This window comes from Sinohyriopsis cumingii, chromosome 5 (assembly GCF_028554795.1).
Source record: "Sinohyriopsis cumingii isolate HCF-2022 chromosome 5, ASM2855479v2, whole genome shotgun sequence".
Taxonomy (NCBI): domain Eukaryota; kingdom Metazoa; phylum Mollusca; class Bivalvia; order Unionida; family Unionidae; genus Sinohyriopsis; species Sinohyriopsis cumingii.
The window spans coordinates 119644534-119652826 of NC_142965.1; positions in this window are offsets into that span (position 1 = coordinate 119644534).

The following is an 8293-nucleotide window of genomic DNA, read 5'->3' on the forward strand; positions in this document are numbered from 1 at the left end:
AATGTGTAATAGCACATATGCTGGCCTGGGTACTTTAAAATGTGTAAAAGCACATATGCTGGCCTGGGTACTTTAAAAGTGTGACCATTTGATGATCTTAGATTTGGGTGTCGACGCTTCAAGGAGGGATCTGAGCGGTTGTCGTACTTTCTAAAAATGTTTTTTTTTTTTCCAGTGCATTTTTTATTCGTATTTATGATTTAAAAATGAGGTACCGCAAGAATGAATCCATTAAATTTTTGTTTCTTTATTGATCGATGATTCCTGTTTGAAATCATGTTTTAATTTGATGGAAAGAGGAAGAGATATGTTATTTATAATATTTTATTATTCGAAAAGTTAAATTACACAAATGCAAATCGACGGAACAAAAATTCGAAATTTTACGCTATTGCCAAAATCAAGATGTGCTACTGCGAACAACTCCTCCTTTTTGACAAAGACAACCTTGCTAGCAATTAATCTTTCTATACTGACATTAAATGTAAGTCAAACCCACTTCTGACACCAAACATCCAATATATTTCTTTGCCACAGAAAGTGGTGCGGTGATATTATACTTGTCACGGTTTAGAACCCGTCTAGTTATCGGCAATTTCGTCAGTTTGGTTTAGGGGTACGAATCGCTCTTCCTAATCGAATTAAATAAAAAGGTAAGAATGTAATAAAAAGGGTTATTGGACAGGTGTTATGGCGCAGCGGTACAGGCACGAATAAATTAAATTGTTCAGTGTTGAATTCTTTATTTACCAAATAATGGTCTGGAAATTGTCATCTTATTTTTTATGTGAAATAATCATGTAACGTAAATAAGAAGAAAAAATTAGAAAAAACAAAGCAAATCAGTAGTTGAAATACCACCACCCATCAAAGCAAACTATCACATTTGTTCTAAATAATAAGTTTCCCTCGCTTGATCAGTCTGTTGAAACGACTCGGGGCTTTGTTTACAAATTGGTCAAGCAGTATGCTTTCTCCAGGCAGCTTGTTTAATGTATACTATTTATTTCATTATCATCTTCAATACAGTTTTATTAAAATTAGGTTTTGGGATTTATAATATCTTTCTGAAAATGTAACAGTTTATATATCTCAGAAGAAGCCCTAAAACGTAAAAAAATTATTTAAGTTCATAAACATGTGTTTATTTAATCATTACGTTCAGTTGATGAATACAACCATCCGGTACCGTTTCAAACTTTAAACTTTATTTAAGTAATGTTTAAAACGTGTTACCACCAATACTGGAGTGGTGGCAAGGTAATAGCATTTATTTGCCCCTTACTTAAACGCTTGTGTTAGAAATAGCTTATAGAAGGTTTAGAACAATAATTGACTTCTATGGCGCCAATAAAATAAAACAAATTATTATTTTATCTTCAAAATCAAAAGCTTCCTGTTTTAGTGACAAACATGTAGTCTTGGGCTCGATCCCATGGCCAGACACTTGAAAGGATACAATTACCCTGAGTGTACCGGTTTTCTTCACATTGGAGTCCAACACAAAGTTTGAAATGTTGGGAGTTGAGCAACTTATAATGAACATTAAATACAAGTTGCAATTATTAAGTTGCGGTCGTCAGAGATTTACATTTTTAAATTAGTTTCTATTTTGAGTCAGTGTGCAAGCAAGTACCATGGGCAGAGGTAGGGCTATTTTAACAACGTGTAATCAGAGAAGTTTTGCTGTCAATTACCGCCCAGAGCCCAGGAGGATATAATTGTTGTTAGTATCAGCAGATGTCGAAGTTCTAATCAAGAGCCAAAGGGCAAAAGGTTTTCTCCATAAACTGTATGTATGTCCATAAGCAGAAAATATGGGACAAAACCCGTCAAAGCGAAAGCATAGTTAAGATGTTTCACTTGACATTTAGATACAACATTGTATTGATTTTTATTTATTCGTCAGATGTAGATGACTAAAATAATGATTTATGTCTGAAATATATTGATAAACTCTTGACCTAAATAGTGCCCTATATACAAGAGAAAATAATGTAAGAGAGAGACTGATAGTCACAGATAAATAGCAAGTCAGTCGACGATAGATACATACATACATAGATAGACAAGATGTCCAAATGCAAGTCTAGTCAGCGGAGAAATATGTAATTAGTAGAAAAATTTCTTCAAATGTGGTAAGATTCTGTTACGCGATTTATGAGCCGTTGTTTGATGGCGTGTCTTTGTTTTCGTTGCAGTGGGCGCAATATATGTTCGAGCCACTTCAAATCTTTGTCAAATTAGGTCAGATTCTGTTGGGCAGTTTATTTGCATCTGTTTACTTTGCTGTGACGTAACGGCAGTAGTAAATGGGGTCACCCTAGCGACAATGGGAATTAGCATTACAGAGACCCCTGGGTCACTCTAGCGACAATGGAAATTTAACATGGAGAAAAATCGTGGGTCACTCTGGCGACAAGGGAAATTTAACATAGAGAAAAATCGTGGGTCACTCTGGCGACAAGGGGAATTGAACATGGAGAAAAATCGTGGGTCACTCTAGGGACAAGGGGAATTGAACATGGGGAATAGAGTCTGGGTCTGTCTAGGGACAAGGGGAATTGAATATGGGATTTTTTTTTTATAATTTTTTTAAATTTAAATTTAAATTTAAATTTACAAAAAAGGGTAGGCAATGGAAAGGCTATCTCTTTTCGAGAAATATGGCTGGCCCTGAAAAGGGCCTTTGGGTTTATGTTAATATTAACATAGATGGCATCTGTCACATCTTCTTCTTCTTCTTCTTAAACTCCTTCTAACTGCCGGTCCATACACAAGTACCCTCTTGAGACATCCTTGTCTTTCTATGTAAACTCTCCTCATCCATTGACTAGTATCTGTCCTATCAACAACAGTCCACTTGGACCTGACATACATGAGCATGTCCGTCCTAAACATCATGGAAGACACAAGGGTGGATGACTCAACTGTGGTCCACATCTTGAAGCGACGAGAATAGGTGAATCAATGCAGTGAACTGCGCTTATTTATAGGTACAGGAAGGATTGAAACGGATTGAATTCATTCACCAATCCGAACACGCGTTACAAAATTCAGTCAGCTCGCATCCAATCCGAAGAGAGCAGTCTGTGACGTCACGTGGTCTATATAGATTCGTTAGCGCTTGTGTGCAGTCAATCTATGCGACAGTGATTCAACATGACGGAAACTCAGAAAACGATCCATTGGGGTGCACCAGCAGGGGAGACTGCCCAAGGGAACCCGGACTTACTTTCAGAAGAGGTACATTGGGATTTTGTGGATTTTCTTACCTCGCAAGAATTTGTTCCGGAACCTTCGTTACCTTCTTCATTACCGCAAGTGGAGAATTTTAGACAGAGACAGAAAGAAGAATTGGAGAAATTTATGCAACGACAAAAGGAAGCGGAACAAGCTTTTCTCCTACAGCAACAGCAACAGCAACAAGAAGAGGTAAGAAAAAAACAACAGCAACAACAGCAAGAAGAAGTAGCAGCAAAGAAACAAGAGGGTGAAAATCAAACGGCTACGGTACTGTTGGACATTTTAGCGGAGTTAAGGAGTCTGAAACAAATGTATCAGACTTCTTTATCACGACCGAAGAGAATACGACCTTCCCGAGCTAAACACGCCAACCCTGTGACTAAGCCTATCGTACCACCCTTAGTGATTTCAACCCAATCATCAGAAGTAGGCCTTGGCCGTGGCAAAGGCTTAAGGCAGTTAAAGTTGATTGGTTAAACTCACCCCTACACCAAAAAAGGCCCTTTTCAGGGCCACCCAAATTTCTCGAAAAGAAATACAATTTCAATCTGCCAATAACTCAAAAATAAACCCCACCCATTTTACCCTTATAGTACGTGTCTGTGTATGAGTGCGTGAGTGTAGCTTCTTATTTTAAAATCAAAACTCAAAGACACTTACCTTATATCATTCATGTATTCTTCTCTCCATTTTTTACAATCCAATCCACAATTCACAACACAACACTTTAATAAAAAGTTCATTGACTTCTTCTTTCTCCTTATTTAGTCTCTCTGTTTTTTGAATTTCTTCACCGTCTTTTCCTCTTCTTTCTCCTCATTTTCTTCCCTTCTTTTCTTCTCCTGTTTCTTTGCCCCTTGTAAATAGAATTGTCTTCTTTCTTCCTCTTCTTCCTCTGAAGAATCCCTCTCTTCTTTCGAAGAATCCCTCTCTTCTTCTGAAGAATCCTTCTTTTCTTCTGACTCCTCTTGTTTCTTTTTTGGGCAATCTGGAGACCAATGTCCTTTTTCTTTACAATAATAACAGGTATCTTGACTTTTGTCTTTTTTAGCCCCTGTTTTTTTTTCTTTTTTGACGGTCTGGACACTCTGAAGACCAATGCCCTTTCTTCTGACAGATATAGCAAGTATCTTGACTTTTATCTCGAAAGGAAGGAGAATAGTCCGTCGGCTGGTCTGAAGAGAATTTTCTAATGACCCCTCGCAAAGCTCTGACGAAACGTTCCATCTGGGTAGTCTCTTCCATCGTTCTCCTCGGTTTGAGAGTGAAATGAATAGTGAAAGGACAAGACACACCCTTTTTATATACGCTGGTTTGCCATGACTATAAATTAGTCTATGGTGTTTGAACTTGAGTCATTTGACGTTTTGCACTCAAGATGAAACGATCCTATTCATTCGAGAAGAAAGAAGAAGAAGAAAGTAAGAGGCAGAAACGTGATCTATCGCCTCGTACCAGGGCTGAAATCTTGGCACAAATTCATGCCAGTGATTTTGAAGAGGACATGAGTGAACCAGAATCCGAACCCTCTAAACCAAGTTCACCACCCTTAGTCAACCCTGAAAAGTACTATTCCATTCGAGAGACGGAAAAGCGCTCCTCTAGAAAATTTAGAACCACGGCTTACACCTACACGGTGAAGTTTAAAGATTTCAAGGCCGATGTACCCTTGGAGAAAGCAGAAGGGTTTATCACCGAGATGTGGGATTCTTTGCTCACCGCACTCAAGCGACAATGTCAAGCCAAAGAAGACGATCGCTTGACACTATCCATAAATCACGACGGTTTGAAATCCCCTGTTTGGATCGAGTTTAGCAGACCCGCAGAACTAACCCCTTCCAAAATCATGGACAAGATTCAACACGTACAACAATCTAATGACCAGTTTGACATCACCGATGGTAAAGCCACACTGAAAATGGCCCACGTCTCTCTTCCTCAAGGGACAGGACGCAAAAAGATGTTATTGGTGGACGACCTTCGCAACACCAAAACAAGTCTCGTCCGAATTCACAACCCTCAAGACCAGATGTGTTTAGCCCGTGCCATCGTGGTGGGACGAACCTATGCCAACAAGAACGACACGGTAGAATGGAAAAGAACCTGGAAAACTATTCAACGATCGGACCGAGCCAAACAACGAAACGAAGCAGAACTCCTGTTACAACAAGCCGGACTGTCCAAAGACACACCCTGTGGCATTCCTGAGATACAAAAATTGCAAGATGCCCTAGCTCCACGCTACACCTTGAAAGTGCACCCTCAAGAAATGCGTGGGTCTCTGTTGTTTCGAGGCCAAGATTTTAAGGACGGAAAATACATTCATGTCTATCATCACGATGAACATTTCGATACCATTACCAGTATCACCGGATTCCTGGGTTATGTTTATTATTGTGAGAAATGTGACTATGGTTATAACAATCGAGAGCAACACAAACATTGTGGATGGAAATGCCCAGGATGTTTAGCCTCTCCACCCTGTCTGAGCGAAGAACCAGTGCCTTGTTCAACTTGTCTACGCACGTTTGTCAGTCCTACCTGTTACCAACAACATTTGAAAACACAAGGTTCACAGAAGAAATGTGCTTGTCAACTGCTGAGAATGTGCCCTACCTGTGGACAAGGCATACGTACCAATAGTACCAAGGCACACGTATGTCGAGGAAAGAAAAAATGTCACATTTGTCACCACATCGTGGACTTGGAACACGAATGCTACGTGCAAAAATACAAACCCCCACCAGAGAAAGAGGACGGTCACAAGAAGAAAGGCAATTTCATCTTTTTCGATTTCGAATGCATGCAAGAGACTGGCATTCACATTCCTAATTTCTGCGTGGCTCATCGAGCGTGCGAGAAGTGCATTCAAGAACCTATCTTCAGTCATTGCCCTCACTGCAGCAAGATTCCTGGAGGACGTGAAAAAATCTTTCGGGGACCAAACACGTTAGCCGATTTTGCCCAATGGGTCTTAGACCCCATCGACAAGACGTGGAGCCAAGAGGACATCGAACGTTACGGAGATTGTCATCGTCATGCCACGGTGATGGCTCACAATTTCTCCGGATACGATGGACAGTTTCTTCTCAGATACTATACGGAACAAGGCACCGAACGTCCTAAAGTCACATTGAACGGAGCCAAAATCATTTTCATGCAAGTGGGACAAGTACAGTTTAAAGATTCGATGAGTTACTTGGCCATGCCTTTGAGTCGAATGCCTAAAACGTTTGGAATGACAGAAATGGCTAAAGGGTACTTTCCACACTTTTTCAATACGGAAGCCAATCAACATGCCGTTCTACCCCATTTACCTGAGGCTCACTATTACGACCCCGACAACATGCGTACCGAACAACGAGAAGCTTTCTACGCTTGGTACCAGGCTCATGCCTCTGACCCCTTCGACTTTCAGGAAGAAATGTTAAAGTATTGTCGTTCCGACGTGGACATTTTACGACGTTGCTGTGGAAAATTTCGAGAACTGTTCATGGAACACGGAGGGGTCGATCCTTTGAAAGAAGCTTGCACCATTGCCAAAGCGTGTTCCTTAGTGTACCGCCAACGATTCATGCCTGAAAAGACCGTGGCTGTCATGAGTCCTCAAACGACCCACTATGTCAAGCGTCAATACTCGGTCAAAGCCCTACGTTGGTTACATTACTTGTGCGACAAGGAAGACAAATGGATTCAGCATGTCCGCAACGGAGGAGGCGAAAAGACCATCGGAACGTATTCGGTAGATGGCTGGGACTTAGAAAACCCCAAGATCGTGTACGAGTTTAACGGTTGCTTATTTCACGGATGTCCCGTCTGTTACCCTGACCGTGACACTAAAAATCAGTTTTTGCAACGAACCATGGAAGACTTGTACCAGGACACTTGTCAGCGACGCCTAAAGTTAGAACAGCAAGGATACCAAGTGGTGGAAATGTGGGAACACGAGTACGATCACCGTTTGAAAACCGATCCCGAGTTTAAACGCCTCGTGGAAAGTTACTAGTTCATGGACCCGCTGAACCCGAGGGATAGTTTGTACGGAGGAAGGACCAATGCCACCTGTTTGCTGTACCAAGCCGAGGAAGAGAAAGGAGAAGAAATCAAATACTTGGACGTGTGTTCGCTGTATCCCTACGTGTGCAAATATTGTCGCTTTCCTGTAGGGTACCCGCAATTGTTGACGGAACACATCGACCTGAAAAACATTCGACAATACGAAGGCTTGATCAAGTGTAAAGTTTTGCCTCCCACGAACCTATACCATCCCGTCTTACCTCACCATTGTCAAGGCAAACTGATGTTTCCCTTGTGCCGTACTTGTGCCGAAACGTGCAACCAGGACCAACCTTGCCATCACAGCCAGGAAGAACGTGCCTTGACGGGAACCTGGGTCAGCGTGGAATTGTTCAAAGCTCTGGACATGGGATACCAACTGTTAGAAGTGTACGAAATTTGCCACTTTCCCAAGACACAACAGTACCACAAGGGTGACCCTACTCAGAAAGGCATTTTCGCCGACTACGTGGATGCCTTTTTGAAACTGAAACAAGAAGCCAGCGGCTATCCTTCCTGGTGTCACACTCCCGAAGACCAAATACAATTCAAAGAGAAATACTACGCACAAGAAGGCATCTCTTTAGACCACATCGAAAAAAACGAAGGCAGGCGATCGTTTGCCAAAGTGATGTTAAATTGCTTGTGGGGTAAAATGGCACAACGACCGTGTTTACCCAAGACGGAATATTTGACAGAACCTTCCCGCTACTTCCAGATGATTCACGACAAAACCAAATACATGAAACACGTGGACGTCGTTCGAGAGGATTTGATCTTGGTCAATTACGAAGAAGATCTGGACTTTGTACAAGACGACCCTTTTGGAAATGTCATCATTGCGGCTTACGTGACAGCTCATGCTCGCTTAAAATTGTACGAAGCTTTAGAACTGTTAGAAGAACGCGTCCTGTACTTTGACACGGACAGTTGCATTTACATCCATCACCCGATTCAACAGCACCCTGACATCGAAGGAGACCGTTTAGGA